Here is a 19,707-nt window from a genome sequence, read left to right as displayed (position 1 = left end):
GTCGCTGCTTTAGACGAAATATAAGTTTAACTTCGTCACTAGTGAGGCCGAAATATAAGTTTAACTTCGTCACTAGTGAGGCCAAAGTCTTCTTGTATGGTAAGCTGTAAATCCTCCTGTGTCAGATCTGGGGATAAATTATGAATTGCAATAAGGGGTTTTTTTGTTGTGGGATTCTTTACGTTAACAAATGTAGCTGCGTGATCAGACGTTAAAGTAGCTGCTAATTTTTTCCGATCTTCTTCTGACTGGCAGACCACCGCCAATCCACCCCGTTGGATAGGTTTGATCCGTTTAACTTGGACTCCAAGTTTCGGCAAAGGAAATTCCTGGGAAAGTTTATCTCTAAGCTTCCTGCTAGTTGTGTTCTCTTTTGGATATATTAGTAAAGTAGGTGTAAGAACTGACGGAAGGGATTGCTGTAATGCAGATGCGTAAGAGTGTCCAGGAGCTGGAGAAGGCAAAGCAGGGGGATTTGGAACTAAAGGAACTTGCTGCAGAGATGAAATAATAGGTGGGTTATGAATAACTTCACAGCAGACCACTGTTGATGTATTCACCTCAGCCTCAACTGTGGCTGGTTTCGGGATGTAATCCGGGCCCTGAAGAGCCAATTGCCGTAACGCATCCAATGAATGGAGCAATTTTTCTCGTGGTTCGAAAGGAAGTGTATACTTTCCTCCTCGATAGAGAGTTGCAATGGCACGAATATGATCGTATAACAAATTAACTTTGTCACTATAATTGTTATCAGTTGCAAGCAATGCAGTAGGATCAAAGTTGTCATTCACTGGGTCATCCGTAAACGAAACTGATTGTTGAGGCATAGCGATGCGTGAATATTACATAAGCTCACACTAGGTAATTAATTTCCCATAAGAAACAGACTGGTATAATATAATTACAAATGACGTTAATATGCTTTATATCAGTAAAACATAATTAACATAATGAATAATAAATAAACATAATGAATGTTCAATATAAACAGAGAAATAATATATTATTATATAAAATAATATATAATCAATCAAAAATATGTATACGATATGTAAAGGCACACAGAAAAGGCTCAGAAAGATATAACACAGTTAAAATAACAGTAAACAGTTTTAAAAACTATGGAGAATACACTGTAAGGAGTTTGTCGAAATTGCACTCGACGACGTGAAGGAGTTGTGTCGAAATTCACAACGTTTCGACAAAATCAAGTATCATGTTTAAACTAGTATTCCGAGCCCAATGAACAGACCCTTTGGTGTTACTAGCATATTTTATAAAGTTTCAGACAGCAATCAGAAAATTAAGTTTATTTGGGTCCAGATTTTAGCTAGGTTCCAGAAAAGGTTAGTCTTAAAATAGTAATATCGAAGATAATGCAGTTATAGCCATATTGAAAATATAATATAATAGTATATGAAGAACTTACCAATTTGCCGAAAACCCGGTAATCCTAAGTGCATTAATTACGAAGATATTGATTTTTGAAAAGAAATCACAGATTTCTGTACTTAGAATTTTTTCGACGGACTTCCTAAGCCTAGTACGGCAACCACGTGGTGGCCAGGCGGCACCCTTCCGTTACAAGGACGGCATATGAGGTGAACAAAATTATTGAACACACTTTTTCACAAATTTTTTGAAAACTACGATGCACACATACTAATGCGATGTATCCTTGGATTCAGCTCACATTCACGCACAATTTGATTTATCACACGCACTTCGCACTGTGAAATTTCGACTTGAAAAATCGAAAAATAGCAGGAGCGCAACGCAGCGTTGTCTTCACAGGTCGACTGTCCAAACCGGCTCGTTCGTGTAAATTGAGCATCACTGAGCAAAAGTACAGCGCCTATGACAAAGAGCTCTTAGCAATCTATTAAGCTGTAAAACATTTTCAACATAATTTGCAGCACATGGTTTTTAGAATATACACGGACCATAAAGCTTTAACCTACTCTTTTTTAAAAACGTTTGAGTCAGGTTCCCCTCGGCAACTCAGCCACCTCTGTTACATATCATAAATCAGTAAGGATATTAGACATGTTACTGTATTTCCGTGTTTCGATTCCAGGCGAAGGCGCTGCATATTTTTCATCTTGCCTGCTTTGAAAAAATGCCTAATGTCTCTACAACTGGATCCGACATTATTGCAATTGACATTTTATTCCGGATAAATGAGATCCACCTATCTTCAACCGACTTTCCCACTATGACTGAGGAGCAGGTTAAAGATACCCAGTTATTTGACAGACTTCTCAAGCCTGATACATCATTTCAATTACAACTTTTGAAAATGTAGCCTAATTTCAGGCAAAGTTTTCCCATACTTCCAAAAAAAGTTACATTACTTAATCTTAAACGACCTCTACTTTTTATCCCTTCCTGGGATTACAGTTTCCAGCAAACTTGTTCAAGAACAATTTGGGGCCAAGGATGTTAAAAGACTATCGAATTGGGCACTATCGTGCATAGACTGATAGAAGTCGAAAATTCATCGAGACACTAGTAGCCCTTTACAATCTTTTCCTGTTATTTCTCAAAGATTCAACAAACAAACGTTCCCTCGACATCATAAAACCCTTGCTTCCGTCTGAGGATTATACATACGTCTACATCTGAGGATTATACTCGTCACCTATATAGGTCGTTTCTTTTTTTTTTTTTTTTTTCTTTTTTTCTTTTTTTTTTTTTGTTGTTGGCCTGAAGCGAAATTTATGTGGGCTGAATCATTCGCTTGCCCATTTAACATTCGATCGACGGATTCGGAGTCCCAAAAATTATAACTTTAGGCCAAGAACGACAATTCAAGTCTCATTTAATTTCCTCACTTAACAAGTTTTTGGAATTTGCCGCATTCGAACTTCCCCATCCATATTACCCATATAACAATGGACTGGTTGAACGTTTTCACGAGACCCTTAAGGAAGCCTTACAGTGTCATCATAATACATGCTGGACAAAACTTGTCCTTCTGGGCCTCCGCTCAGCTTTCAAAGAAGACCTTGGTGGTACTTGTAATTGATATGCTCTACAGAACAGCTTTGTCTTTACCGGGAGAATTCTTGCAACCTTCTAACTACCTGTTGACGGATTTGCAGTTTTCCTTCAGCATCTATGCACTACCATGCTAGAATAATCTCTAGCTTCTACTACTGCGCACATTAAAATTTTTTGTTTTGTGCACTCCTCCTTAGAGACTTGCTCTTAAGTTTTTATGTATAATGGCAACATTAACATTATACATTATCATATGGACTAGTAAACACTTCCACGTTCTGATAAATGGAAAAGAATCCGTTATTGGAATTGACCGTTTGACGCTCGCTACAATGTATCACCAACTCCGATTATTCCTACTCATTCTTGGTAGCTCGGTCAGTTTTAATCCTTGTTACATATGATGTGTCAGTTCCTACAGTACTTGGGAGGAGATACTATGGCTATTAAATTTGGACCCTTTATTTTAATTTTATTTTGTCCCATCTTTTCTTCCTGGCCTTTCGAACTCGTATAAAATGTACGAAGTTCTTTTGATTCTCCTCTGAAATACGAAATTGCCCCCTTTCTATATATTTTTCCTTTACACCTAAGTGGTGTCTACTAGAATCAGGTATATAACAACGCTGATACTCATTCTTTTGTTTCATTCACACAAGCACTGTCCTGATGTCACAACCTAGACAGACAGACTGACATCAGCAGTTGATTTTGACATACTGCCATCATCGCGTTCTACAGAGTGACGGGCCAGCACGGGTGTTGTTCCTCTCATATTCTGTGCAATTATTTATTTATAATGATGCCCGGTAAAAATTCTATCGTCTTAGTGTTGGTACCATAGCGAGGTCAACCAAATTTGTCTGATAATTTATCGTTAGCTGGGTGTATCATGTTACTATGTTCAAACCCAAGGGTAAACTACAGAGTAAGTCATCTGTTGTTATAGATATGGCCCGATAGGTCAGCTGTCAATAGAATACCCTTTATTTGAAGGTTTACTAAAATGGAAGTAAAAATAAGATGCAACAATTTTTCCTTGCAAAAATAATCGTTTTGATTGTCAATGCCGAATTTCTTTTTAACACTTGATGAGAAATACTATCAGCTCTCGCTTAATCGGAAACGGATTAACAGATCCTACTTAAAAGAAATGTTAAGTTTGCTTGTCGCAGAACGACGGAAAAAATGAACTTTATGAAATAACAAAATAAAACATAAATAAACCGTAAATAATCACCATGAAACAATACTGTCTACGGTAAAAGAAAGAGAAAATGTGTGATATAATAATGACAATTATAGCAAATGATGTCATAGTATTTTGGAGTTGTTTTTAAACCCAATTACGCGCAGTTTAATTTGTGCGTAATCTGGAATACATAAATATTGTTATAAATATTTGTATCTATTTAGTGCATAGTAGTTTTTGTGCGTTTTTCAATTTATTTGTTTGCTTAATTTTTCCATGTAAAATTAAAATTTCACTCTATATTTTATGTAATTAAATTTATTGCTGTACGTTTTGCACATGAATGCTTATTTCTATAGATTTTACATCCTGAACTCCAAAATGTTTAATTTGTGAAAATACATCAATAAAAACGCTCTTGATAGTCCTCGACGAAAATTTTTGCCTCCAAACATAATAAAACTGGGAACGTTCTTAAAATTTGTGAAAAATGCATTTTCGAAACTCTAGAAGGAATTCTTCCAGTAGCTTCCAGAATTGCTTGCGCGACGCTATAATGAATACGACTTTTCTGTTCGTAATAAATATGGATTATTTTTCTTTCCTGAATATTTTTTAAACAAGCACAGAAATAATCTTGATTTTGTGTTAACCGTCAACGTCTGCCTAGTGTTACCATCACCTTCTTATACAGTTTAAGAGAGTTTTAGTCGTCATGCAAATCAGGTGTTTATTACAAACAAAATGCAGTGGAATTCAATAGACATTAAATTCCAAAAAATATGATAACAGAAAATCAAACAAATAGGGAAATAAATTCTTGAAATCCAAAGGAATAATGTTATGATTTTGTGAATTTCATATGCAGAAATTTTTAACGCATATTTATTTATTTACTATTGATATTGTATGGGAAGTACTGCGATAAAACATCTAATCTACTTCTAAGAGTGATCTGAGGAAAGATAAACAAAGTGCTCATCTAAATAGAAGCCAGAAGTTTAGATATTAGAAATAAACTATATGGCAGAGAAGTGAATCAAGTCAGTACCTACGTTAGTTTCCCAAACATTGGTTTTTAATCAGGAATCCTCGAATTCGAAACTTTGAGTTCTACAAATCATTAGAAAGTCTGTTCCGTTAAATGTTTTAAATCAAAAATCTGGAAAAATTAATGTTTTATTGTTGCCGAGTAGAATTATTCATTAAGAAAAGAACGTTGTTGTTACAGTTTCAGTTGATCTAAATCACCAAGATTACCTCATGGAAGTCCTGAATGCCCCTTTTAACTTTCTTGAAGTAATTTAGCCTTGCCTATTTAGAGTTTACTTGTATTAACTTCTTAAATAATCTTTCTCCCCTTGTAAAACTTTTCTTTGATTTAGAAAAGAATCCTGAAAAAGATAGAAATCTGAACTATATTTTGATAAATTACATTGAGAAAATAAGCATTTGATAAATTATATTGAGAAAATAAACCTTTTATAAATTATATTGAGAAAATAAACCTTTTATAAATTATATTGAGAAAATAAACCTCGAGATTCAAGAATTTTAATATGGTAATAAAACTGATGTTACAGGATAGATAGAACCGAATGAAAAACATCTAACTTGGAATCAAAATTTGCCCTTGGTCAACAACACTTAAAACTGTTTTAGAGAAATGGTATACAATAATGTTTTCATACATATCCCACTCAATGCAAACAGTATTAAATTAAATATGCTACATAAAACCGAGTTATTTCGAAACGACGGTTTCATAAAATTGAAACAATTCCTCTGAAGCTCAGTTCATAATTATAAAGCAGGGAAAAAAGAAGAAATAAAGAATATCAAGGTTCCTTTTTCGCCTTTTTTTTTTTTTTTTTTTTTTTTTTTTTTTTTAATCAAAGATTAAAACAGTGACTGCAATACTATAAACTATATTTTAACGACAACCACTTAAGGTGACCGTTTCTGAAAGTGAGCAAAACATCTATGTTTTTGGTTTAAGATTGTAATGATTTCTAAAAACATAAATAAACATTATTATTGATTTTTCACTCCTCTAAAACGACTAAATCCATCCTCCGTGTCTGGTTACTTTAGAGATGATTACAATTTTAATTCAAAAATAGTCCCCTTTGGTGACAAATAAATGTACTTAAAATGCAAACTGGTTAAAGTAAGAATATTATTTATTAATTATTATTGCGTCTTAAGTTAGTAAAGAAATATTCACATAAGATGAAAACTTCAAGCATTGTAACAATAAGTAAACTTTTTCAACTGATTTAACATTATAATACTGGAATCAGTTTGTTTATGTTCAACAGTTTCTGGCAAACCTTTTTTTAATCCCGTCATTCCTTTTGGACGACACAATATTCTTGTAGGCGTAACCTACCAGAGCGGAGTTTACACAAAGATCTCGAGGCAATATTCGTCATATTCCCAAGACAAAAGGCTAAACTTATGTTACCGGATCAAGGTTCATTTTTAGTCTTTTGTAACAGATGGATGGAAATTCTAAATAAGAGTTTGAAAGTAAATTAATTCCTTTATAATTATTTTTGAATATTTCAATAGTAAAGTAGAAATAAAAATGGATTTTGAATTTTGTAATTCGTTCCAGAGATATTTAAAAAGGTAAAGAAATATAGAGTTAATAAAAAGTAGCAGAAGTATGCCAAGGAGAACGAATCTGGCTTAGTTTTGTTGGTGAGGAGCTTGCGAGCCTTGATTTCACTTTTCTAAACAAGCATTTTACTTTAGTACTCTCTTTCATATATAATACAGTATATACGCTTGTATTTAAACAAATTCTATGGATTCGCAGTCTATTCACATTCACAGCCTTGTTCAAAAAATTATGGATGTTTTTATTTATCATCGTCTGCATAACTGTACTTTATCATCGTCTGCAAAGCTTTCTCATCGGCATTTTGTCTCGGCGAATAATTTTTAAACGAATTAAATTTATTTTTTCTCTTTAACAAACAAAAGCGATAACATATGTCGAAGCCCTTGCATTTAAATAAATTTTATGCATTTTTGTAAGCGTTTATATAGTTCACTCACGGGTTTCGCTCTAAATGAAATTTTGTCATCGATTTTTACCATACTTTCCAATAAGCTATCGAGTTCAAATTTTGTACACACACTGTTTATTGATGGCAATGTGATATCGTAAAGCAATTTTTTCAGAATTCGATTTGGATTTCTTTTTTTACTCACTATTTATACGATTTTTCGCTCATATCGTCGTTTAACAAACGAACTAAACACATCAGAATTTTACTCTTTACACTATCAAATAGAGTTAAAAAAAAAAAAAAAAAAAACTCGCTTGAAAATCGTAATTTAATTTCGGAAATTGGTGAAATTTTAGAGAATAGCTCAATTTTTAAGATTATTTGAAGTTTATGATTTTAAAGTTGCAATGCATCATATAATGCACCAGATATATAGTTTTGAAGGTTTCACATATTATAAAACGAAATTTTTGCCGTCTTTTAAAAGGAGAATTATAAAAAAAATATTAATTAAACGATTTTATAGACTAAAAAAAGAAGTTTTAAAAAGTGTGAAAGCTTTCTGATATTATATTTTTGATATTTTGCCCAAACGGGCTTTTTTTTCATTTACAGACCCATACGCGTTTCAAGAGCATTTGGGCTAACGCCACATTGGGCTAAAAATATTTATAAACAGCATAATCTTTAGAATTTCTGATAGGCAGTCTCGCGCGCTGAAGATAAAAATGTTTTATTCCTTACAGTGTTGCTTTGCAGGCAAGCCTCCACATTTATTCAACATCAAGTCTGTTCACTGCGACCGCTCAATAACAAAGCGAGATTGACCACTACAACCGGTTTTCTGTCTCTTCTGCTGCTAGACTCCGAAGTGTCTGCAATTTGTTCTTTTTCGTGCCTTTCTGACGATCATCTCCATATGGTTTGAAGAGAATGCATTTTGTCAAAAAATAAATAAATAAATAAATAAAAATAAAAAAATAATAGTAAGTGATATGAAGATTCAACTAAAATTGATTTAGATGCTGACTTCTGCGGAAATGAATGATGTTTTACAACTTGAGACTTTCTCGAAAGGATTTCCCGTGCACGTGTTGCGTCTTGATGCTAAAATTGGCCTTGCGTTTCCACAAAAATATACTGGAATAATAATTCAAGTCAAAGTCCTTCGCTATAAAAACTGAATTTTGTTATCATGTAACTTTGTGTAACGAAGATGAACTGAGATTTTTAGATTGGAACTTTACGCATTTTGTGCACGAAAGGCTAGGACTCAAAATGGTAGGTCTGATTCTTACTGCTGCAGTAGTTTGCAGTCTATTGTCTTCTGTCTGTATATGTTTTCTTGATTTATACTAGTATTAATTTAAAATTTCACGATGTCAAGATATAATAAATTTCTCGTAATTCACATTATTCGAAGTGTCATTCTTTGGGGGTAAGTTACTCTTAATTCCATATTTTCTTTATCTTTTATCACATTTGTTACCCATTTATTATTACAGTTGCCACTGCTGACTTTGAGGCTGTTGAGATTTTCAATAAAAATTCGTTAATGTTTAACAAAATATGAAATAGACAATTAAAAAAAATTCGAAATTCGGGCTTCCTGGTGCCCATGTTCGAGTGGGGGACTATGCTATTCAAAATCTGATGATTCTAAGTACCGTATTTTTTTCACAGTGCAAGAAATATGTACAGTCATGTAGATTCTCCGTTATTTAGTTTCTTTAAATATAATACAGGACGATAATATTTAGTGTCAACAATTTTAAAAGTGATTTGGACATTTAAAATGATTCGAAGCAAAATGTCGTTTTGAGACTAATAGCCCTTCTGGGCTAACGACCATTTGGGCTAAAAAAATGTGTTGCAGTCTAAAGCAAACGAGAGGGAATAAAAAAAACTATTTTGAGTTTGCTATATCTTGGCGCATTTAATGACAGATTGGCGATATTTTTTTCTATTAATCTAAAATCTATTACATAACAGATGTATGCGCCAGTACTTTGCTATCTAATGTAAAAACCGATGAACACCCAAAAATTATGGAATTTAACAAAAATTTATTCACAAAAAAAGAAAAAAATTAACGTAGGCCCTATTCTTTTCCCGTAATGGGGTTAAGAATTTTGTAGTGAAATTTTAGAATGTGTTCCTTACTGCTGTTCCCAATAGTTTTTTTCGTTTAATGCATTTAATATCGTGGAGAAAGACTAAGCCAAAATACGGGAATATGCCCCCCCCCCGAAAATGTGTGATATGATTTTAAGGGAAAACTACCCGAAAGCAATTATAAGGTGTTCTAAATGTAATTCACGGAATGCAGCTTAGTTCAACTATACCCAAAATCTGAAAATTGCTTTAAACTTTTCTAGCATTAATGCTAGTGATTAAAAAAAGTTCAACAAACTTGAAATATATATATATATATATATATATATATATATATATGTAAGATATAAGATAATACGATAGCTGCTTTTAAAATAATTGGCGACCTCAAAATTCTAGATTTGGTGCTCTTCCGCTAAATTCATTTGTTCTCATCCCAAATTCGAGATCCTTTCATGATTACATAACAACCTCAAATTAACCAATCATAGCTTAGATTACTTTCTGTATGTACTTAGTATAAATACCGCTCGCAAATAAACTGCGTCATCTTCTCCTAGCTTCCGTTACGCGAAGATTCACGCTGCTTTGCTTGTCCGTCTAAAATGGTATGGCTCCGTTAATCTGTGTATATAAGAAATAATGTAATTGTTGCTATCAAGACTACGCATCAAAAATATTACATATATATATGCGTATATATATATATACATTTCATCTTCATTACATTTCATATATATATATATATACACATTTCATCTTCATTACATTTCATATATATATATATATACACATTTCATCTTCATTTGGTCAAAAAGAACTGTCAAACATGAATATTCTATCTGTAAAATACCAATTGAATAGTCAAATTAATTTAGAAAAATTGGTGATTTTTGCTTTGATAAAAACGAATAAATTTAAATTCTAAAACATATGCTTGAAACTTAGTGCAATATATTTTTATAGTAATTGCACTACTGTCTCTAAGTTTCAGTTTTTATTTTTTTAAACGTTTTTCTTTTTAAAACTGCAAACCTTTCTGTGAATTGTTTTTCTCTGAACAAGAAGCTACGAAAGAAAATTACATTAAAAACTACGGTATTATAATTCAAAAAATACATTTTTTGAATACAAAAAAGCATAAGTACAGTTAACTCGTGTTATTGTTACGTTTTTCTTTTTTTGACACCAGTTGTTACGTTATTTTCTTCCTTCACGTTCGTACGGGGTTCATGAGTATTTGGAGTGAATAACGACGACACTCTTTCATGAAGTATCGAAACACACTTTATTAGCCAATATTAATCAGGACAGCTCCAAAATCACGTTAAAGTCGTCGAAGAACTACTGTAAACAAGCTGGCACAATCAGCGGCACAGTCTTTACACTATCAGGCTATAACGGTGGAGAAAGCTTCACTGCAAAGCACCAGAATACAGCTCCCGACTTTGCTCGGTCGTTCTCGGAACTCCACGTACTGACGAGACTCTTCACGCTACAACTCGCGATGCACTCGACGACACACAGAGCACGGCTCCGGACTCTTCAGTTTAGTCGTTCCCGGAGCTCAACACGCTCTCTCGACGATGCACTTATCAGGTTCAATGTTCCGTCTTACTTTCTTTGGGAACATGCACAGACTTGACTCGGAACAGGGAGCTTACTAAAGCTATGTTCAATAAATGTGGGAAGTAGACAAGATACACAGGAAGGGTATACGAAACCCTTTATTTTTCACTCTTTACAATAATTTACGTACTTCGGAATACAGAGACCAATTATTTGTGGTCTGAACGTAAGAATATAAAAATATTTAACTAAACTCTAACTTAACTTTGGAATAATAAACAAGGGCCTACGTGGAAGATTGGCCTTATATTAACAGGAAGCCGTATGTAGTATAGAGAACTGTTAACACTACAATACGTTTAAAATTATCAAGAGGATTAAACCTCTGGCCTGGAAGGCAACCAGCAACCGAGTAAAACTTCTAAGGCAAGCGGCCTGCTTCGACTAACTCCTTCCTCTCTCTCGCTTGGCAAAAAGCCACAACTTAAGTACTTGGCGTTCGCCAGACAAATTTTGCATAAATAAGTTAACGCTTTTAATTCTGGCCGGAAGTAGAAAATAAGAAGTGATAGTAAAGATTTAAAATAAAATAAACGTTAGTAAAACTTAAGATCCTTACATACTTCCCGCCAGAGTTAATTAGTTTGAAACTGAGGTCTAAAACGACCTTGTTGAAAACTTTTAGCTCTAGAATCTAACGCGAGGCCAATCTTTTACAAACATTTCTCACTAGAAACTAGAAATTAAAAAAAAAAAAAAATTGTTTTTACAACATCAGCTCCATGGACAACCAATTTTTCATCTGTACTGCATCTAAACAGGAGCTTTTATTCAAATCTGGTTCCTTCCAGAGATCTGGAAGGAAAACTAGTTTAATGAAATGTTACACAATGAAATGGCAAGTAACATGTATCATTATATTTCTCTTAACATTCTTATTTCATTCATGACTTCATTTTAATTATCTCTCCCCGTGCTCTCTGACATGTGTTGTAAAAGAACACCAAACACGAATGTGTTTATGTATACGTGTTCAACACTGCCTCCTACAATCAAAACACTAACGTGTTAAAATTCAACATAACAAGACCTCGTAACACACCCTATCTTCAACTCTAAACCCTGAGGTACTATTCTGAAAGTGGCTAACTCTGAAGTGTAGCGTCAGAGAGCCTAACTACATTCATTCAACCTTTAACACATATTCACCATAATTTGGTCTTTTTTCAGTCACACGAATAAGTTTTAAAAATTTTTTTGCATTACTTTCACTTTTACCATATCATAGTATTTCTTAACATTTAAAATAACAGTTCACATTGTATATAAGAACATATTAACATGCCGTTAATTTTACGCATTTGAAAACATACATTAGTAGTACATTGTTAACTTCTATTCTTTTCCAAGCAAGTGCCAATTCTTCTACATTGAAATACTACATTTCAAAAAGTCTGTCAGACTAAAACTTCTTTCTTGCCAGAATGTTTTAAATAAAATTTATACAATAACTTTTGACAATATTTAAGTCTTTACACAACGCTATTATACATCAACTTTAGTTTTACGCGCGAGTAATTGAAAAACATAATACCAAAATCGGTAACAACTCATTTCTCGCCCTTTTGGCGATAAAAGTAGACCTCGCATGAGGTAAAACTTCTTGAAATCTGCCACTTGCAGTAAGAATGAAAGATTAACTTAAGTTTGCAAAGTAACATAAAATTTTATTTATCTTTGTGATATTCGGATATTCTTTTCTGAGCCCAGTCCTGGAAGGTAGCGCAGATTCTAGTTTGATTTATCCTCCTTCTTGTGCGGGCTCGCCCTTCAGAGCCTTCCTCTAGAAGCTTTCTTTTTCCTCCAGTTCGGTCACCCTTGAATACATTCTTTTTCGCCTCTGCCTGTGGTCTTGGCCGTTTGATGGCAGCTGGTCTTGGCGGAACCAGGACACTTCTTTCGCGTTCCTGCTTGGACCTCGTTGCTGGCCGTTCAAATTTTCCTTGTACCTTTTCCTCCGCCGCTGGTGGCCCATCCGCAATTCGGCGACATTTGCTGCGGAGAGTCCTGTCCGATGAGTAGATCTTCCGTTTGGGAGCCGGGTTGTAGTTGCCGTTATTTCTCTTGGCTTTCTTTGCATTCGTCGTACTTCTCCCTTCTTCATTCTGGGGGTGTTCGTGAGCTCTCTTTTCTAGACGGTGGAACGGCTTCTTTTTCTTGTTACCTTCAATTTTCCAGCGGGGAAACTTTCTTTAGAATTGCTCCTGCCTCCTAATGGCTTGCCTTTGTACTTGTCGTTGTTCCACCTCTGGAGCTTGTGCCTGCCGTGCCTGCCGTCCGGATCCTGCAAAAGATCTTTGAAAATTTGCATTTTATTACGATCACAGTAGGGTTTTATTTGATCAATGTTTGCGGAGCATGTTTCACCATTCCTGGCTTTTAACACCACTACAGCGTGAGTTATTTTTTCTATGACATATGGTCCTTCAAATCGTGGAAAAAATTTGGCGGTTTTATCTTCTGGTGCTGAAGAAAGTGAATGCTTAGTTTTTAACACTGCATCCCCTACTTTATAAGTTACTCCCCGTCGTTTCAAATCATAATAAAGTTTATGTTTTCTCTGTGCTACTTCAGTATTCTTTTTTGCTTCTTTAATTAATTTTTCTATATCACCCATTTTAAATTCTGGGGCTCTTTGTAGCACATAAAATAATTTATCTAACGGCGTTATAATCTTTCTGCCTAAAAATAACTCAGCAGGAGTTTTGCCCATTGTATCATGTTTTGCGGTCCTAAGGGCGAAAGCAAATTCATTGACATAGTTATCCCAGCTTTTATGAAAATTTTTAACATAACTACGGATAATTTTCACTATATTTCTATTGACCCGTTCCGCTATATTTGATTGCGGCCGATACGGGACCATTTTTAAATGACGTATGCCCAGTTTTTGGCACATGTCTTCAAATACATTACTTACAAATTGAGGACCATTATCCGATATAACTTTTAGGGGCGCCCCGTATTTTAAAATATATTTATTTAAAATAGAATCAGTAACTAATTTCGCGGAGGCTCGTTTGAAGGGAACAATTTCGGTCCACTTACTAAAATGATCAACCATAACAAGGAGATAGCGACTTTTATTTAACTGACTTTTTGGGAAAGGACCCAATAAATCAATGCCAATTATTTCATTTGGAAATTCGGATTTAATACTATTTAGAAACCCGCCCGGGCGGAAATTAATATAATTAACTGCTTGACATGTTGGGCAGGACTGGACATACGGCCTTGTTAATTTTTGCAGTTAAGGAAAATAGACTGCCTCGCGTACGCGTTGGATAGTTTTTCGAATACCAGCATGAGAAGCTAAAGGGCTGTCATGCAACTCCTGCGGGATATTTAATCTAAGACTAGCTGGGATAACAGGTCGAAATTCGTTGTTGGAATTCGTAGTTTTTGTATAAAATAATAGACCATCTATTAGTTCGTAATGGACCGCCCTATTTCTTATCGCCACAATATCTTGGTGGCTAAAATTTTCAGGATCCTTTAAATACTCATAAAGGCTTCCAAACTCAGGATCCTTACCCAGTTCGGTTATTACAGATTCTCGGGAATTTATTGTACATGCTGTGAGCATTGCCACCTTTACAGTATTACCTTCTTCATCTATTTATTTCTGGATAGGGCATCTGCTACGATATTTTCCTTTCCGGGGGTATGCTTGATTACCAGATTATATTCTTGTAGCTTGAGTGCCCATCTTATTAACCTTGGGGATAAATTTTTCCCTGAGTACAATCTAGTTACCGCCGCATGATCAGAGTACACTGTTATTGGCGCCTTTCCAAAATAGACTCGGAACTTTTGGACTGCTAATAGAACTGCAAGTGCCTCTCTCTCGTTCGCGGAATAGTTTCTTTGTGTTTGATTTAAAGTTCGGCTAAAAAATGCCACGGGCTGCTGATTTTGCGAAAGTACTGCTCCTACCGCATAATCCGAAGCATCCGCTGAAATTTCTAAATTCTCATCCTTTTCAGGAAATTTCAACACAGGGGCTTGCGTTAATGCTTGCTTTAATTTTTCGAACGCACTATTGTCTTCGGCCGTCCACGAGAATCTTGCCTTTTTTCTTTTTAATTTTAACAATGGTTCAGCAATAGCTGCAAAATCTTTTATAAAGGACCTATAATATGAACAAAGTCCTAGAAAAGAAGAGAGCTTCTTCGCCGTCTTGGAGTCTTTTGTACAGCGATTATTTTTGATTCGTCTGTCTCGATTCCTTTCTGAGATATTTTGTAACCTAAATATTTTAATTCAGGGGCTGCAAATTTGCACTTTTCGACATTAACTTTTACACCGGCCTCATTTAATAAAGAAAACACCTGTCTTAAATCCTGTACATGTTGGTCGAGATTATCACTAATAATAATGATATCGTCTAAATAGATAAATGTGGACTTTCACACAACAGGCCTTAACACAACAGGACATTTAACAACATTTAACAACAGGACATTGTGTTAAGAACAGGCCTTAACACAATGTCCATACATCGCTGAAATGTTGCCGGTGCCCCTGAAAGGCCAAACGGCATACGCAGGAATGCATAAGTGCCAGACTTGGTTATAAAAGCAGTCTTAGGCACGTCCTCAGGCCTAAACCCTATTTGAAAATAACCAGTCGTTAAGTCTAAAGTCGTCATATATTTGGTCGACGTTATGTTCCTTAGAATTTCTTCAATAATAGGTAACGGATATACCGGATATTTAGTTATGGAGTTTAATTTACGGTAGTCAATCGCGAATCGCCACCTTTTTGGATGTGTCAATGGATAGTCATTATTTTTCTTACATAAAATCGCCGGGCTAGCATAACTACTTGAGATGGGCGTTATGATCTTTTTACGTAGCATATCGCTGATGTGGCATTCTATAATTTTTTCTTTATTTTTATCATACCGGTATGCTTTGTGGCGAACTGGCATTGAATCTCCGGTGTCAATACTATAGTTAGTAACTTGAGTAAATCCTGGAATATCACTAAATAACGAAGCAAATTCACTTACCACTTGTCGGATTCTTCGTTGCTCTTCATTAGGCAGGTGGTCAAGGTTTAACATCGGCGGTTCAGCCTTTTCTTCTCGAACTGATTTCATCGTCAGCTTAAGGGACGCTTCATTAAAATCCAGCGTTGCTTGTGCCTCTGAAAGAAAATCTATTCCTAAGATAATGTGTGCTTGCAGATTCTTTACTATAAAAAACATAACCTTTACTTGTTCGTCCTTGATACGGACGTATAGCGGTAATTTACCTATGCACTTACATCTTTCTCCTTGCGCAGCTAACACTGTCGTATTATCCGAATTATATATGCGATATTTACGAAAATACTTCCTAAAAAAATCTTCTGCCACACAGGAACACTGCGCGCCTGTATCCAGGAGTGCGGTGGCTGGGATATTCTTCACCAACACTTCAATCTTCGGAAGAGTCAAATTTTTCACTATTACTGTATTTAACTTAAAGGAAGAGGGGTTTTCTTGGCCTTCGGATTTCCGCACCCTCCCGTCAGCAGAAATCCGTTTTAGTTTAAATCCTTTTTTCTTTCCATGTTTTCCTTCTTTTTCCACTGGTCTTCAGACTTTTTTCTTGGATTGCTATTGAACTGTCGACGTTCGCCGGCTGTTTTTGGATGCTCGGGTTTCCTTGCCCACTGATTCGCTTTGCTTCCGTAGCCGTGTGCTTGACTTTGCTGTAGTCTTGGCGCACCAAATTGGTTTCGTTGTTGATATTGGCGTCTTCTTTCAATGTCCGCCGTTCTTCTACTTTCAAACTGGATTGCTAGCTCAAATAACTTTTCCAGTGTAGTCGGATTTCTTAATTCAATAAAGTCTTGCACTTGGGGCAGTAACCTCGGCAAAATCACTTGAATTATCTCAGGATCCGGACGGTTTCCATACAAGAGTTTGAAGACGTGAATTTTTCTTAAAATAAAGCTTGAGAGATTTTCGATTCTTTCCTGATATATGCTGAAAAGTTCCGTTTCTAATTTCGCACGATCCCTTACAACAGGGAAGGCTTTTACTAGGGCAGTCTTGAAATGTTCGTAAGTATAGGTGGGACTTCCTGCTTGACCCAAGAGACTTCTGCCTATACATTTGAACCAGTTAAGCGCTTGGCCCCTCAAAGCGCTGGTAGCTAAGGTAACTTTTTGAAACTCGTGCACGGGGTAGAGCATGAAGTGGTCATCTAGTTTTTCCAAAAAACTGGTTACCGATGAGTTTCCATTAAATGTTGCTTCTGGTTTCATCGAAGCGCGCATGGTCTGGACGATGTAACCAAATCCTTCCAGGGCGGCAGCTGGCATTTCTGGATTCTGAGCCGCTTCTGCAGGCAGCACAGGTTCTTCTTGAAACTCGGCCATGGTTATTCTTCTTCGTTGGGCGCCACTATCAGGTTCAATGTTCCGTCTTACTTTCTTTGGGAACATGCACAGACCTGACTCGGAACAGGGAGCTTACTAAAGCTATGTTCAATAAATGTGGGAAGTAGACAAGATACACAGGAAGGGTATACGAAACCCTTTATTTTTCACTCTTTACAATAATTTCCGTACTTCGGAATACAGGTACCAACTACTTGTGGTCTGAACGTAAGAATATAAAAATATTTAACTAAACTCTAACTTAACTTTGGAATAATAAACAAGGGCCTACGTGGAAGATTGGCCTTATATTAACAGGAAGCCGTATGTAGTAGAGACAACTGTTAACACTACAATACGTTTAACATTATCAAGAGGATTAAACCTCTGGCCTGGAAGGCAACCAGCAACCGAGTAAAACTTCTAAGGCAAGCGGCCTGCTTCGACTAACTCCTTCCTCTCTCTCGCTTGGCAAAAAGCCACAACTTAAGTACTTGGCGTTCGCCAGACAAATTTTGCATAAATAAGTTAACGCTTTTAATTCTGGCCGGAAGTAGAAAATAAGAAGTGATAGTAAAGATTTAAAATAAAATAAACGTTAGTAAAACTTAAGATCCTTACACACTAACCACGATACACTAACAGACTCTTTCGGTGCACTCGACGGCCCACTCGGCGCTCGACTTCGAGACACTCGCTTAATGACTGACTATCAGCTCGCTGGACGAGGCACACACACACACTAACTGACTGCGGACGAGCAGGGTTTATATAGCTTTCGGCTTGTGTTCGAGAACATTCTGGGCTAAACCGGTAAGAATTCGTTCCAGAAAATTCTCCATCCGTCCATGGCATATCGCCGATTTTGTAGCAAAATGGGCGATTTCTCGCTAAATATGGCAACCCTGCCTTCCCTTGCCATTTTATGGCAACCCTAAAACTGCTTTGCGGGGAAGCCATCTTACCGCGTCTGTACATTTCGTAACATTATATTAGGGGCGCGCATTTACTCTCTTTCCTCAGATGAAAAAGTACCTCTGCTCAACTCTGGTAGTAAAAATTATAAATTTGTTTACATAGCATTTGATAAGGATATTTTCATTTATTTCCTTCTTAAGGAAAAAAAGTAACTGCCCTTTTCTTCAAGAATTAGTTTGGGTTTGTAGAGTCAATGTCTTTTTGAGAGCATAAATTGTAGACCCTACGTAAAAAAGACTGCGTAGCGAATTCTCACTATGTCTTTGATGAACAGATACTGAAGAATAAGGTTTAAATGACATTTTTATTTGAACTAACTTAACAAGAGGCACTCATTTGGTGCTCACAATTCACCACCGATTGTGGTTATATAACTCGAAAAGAAAATAAAAATGTAAAATCACAATAAATTACGATGCCTAAACGACTGGCTCTTTATTTATTTAAACCCTCTAAATCGGCTGCACACAGCAAAGCCGAGCCTAGAATATCACGCAATCTGAAGAGGGTGGCTAACACCAACTAGAGATCTATTTCAAACACGCAGCATAAACTTGGAACTAATTCTGCTACTACTCCTTAGGTTACAGACGAAAACATCGCGAACGAAAACGCCGTGGAGAAAACAATGCAAGGAGAAAACGTCGTGGTACAAACACCGTCGTCGAAAATATCGTGGTAAAACATAAAGTACCTACAAATCATCGCACGACGATAACATCGCATGCATGCTTTTTTCAAATCGCATAATAACATATATAACTGACTTTCGTCCTAACTAACAAATCGACATCCAAAAAAAAGGACTGCACGCTATGCATGAAAAAGTTACCGACACTTTAAGAATAAACGGAAACAAAACAATATGTAGTTTTCATTAAAACATTAGCCAGAGAGAGGAAAAATTAGCAACGCCTTCGCCGGGAATCGAACAACGGACCTCTGGAATACCGGCCTAGCGTGCTACCGTTACACCACGAAGGCACGCTGAAAAGCGGGAGAAATACCTTATAAGCACATGTATTTTCAACTTTCAAAACCTGAAAATGCATGTGTGCGATGTTATTGTCATGCGATGATTTATAGGTGCTTTATTTTTTACCACTATATTTTTTACTACGATATTTTTAAACTTCGAAGATTTTGAACCGCTTTATTTTCGACCACGATGTTTAAGAACTGTGAAGTTTTTCTTCCACGATGTTTTGTACCACGGCGTTTTCTTCTTACGTTGTTTCCTTCGCGACGTTTTCGTCTGCCATGTTTTTACCATGACGTTTTCGGCGGACACAGTAGTAATCTATAGTCAGGCATAGAGTCTTTATAAGTATCAGTCTATAAAATTAAGATAAAATCTCAAATATTGTTTGTTTTCTTAATGACAATAATTGTTAGTTG

This window comes from Stegodyphus dumicola, chromosome 3, assembly GCF_044657685.1.
Source record: "Stegodyphus dumicola isolate Sdum_Otavi_A_Nest chromosome 3, ASM4465768v1".
Classification (NCBI taxonomy): domain Eukaryota; kingdom Metazoa; phylum Arthropoda; class Arachnida; order Araneae; family Eresidae; genus Stegodyphus; species Stegodyphus dumicola.
This window is presented reverse-complemented; position numbering follows the sequence as displayed.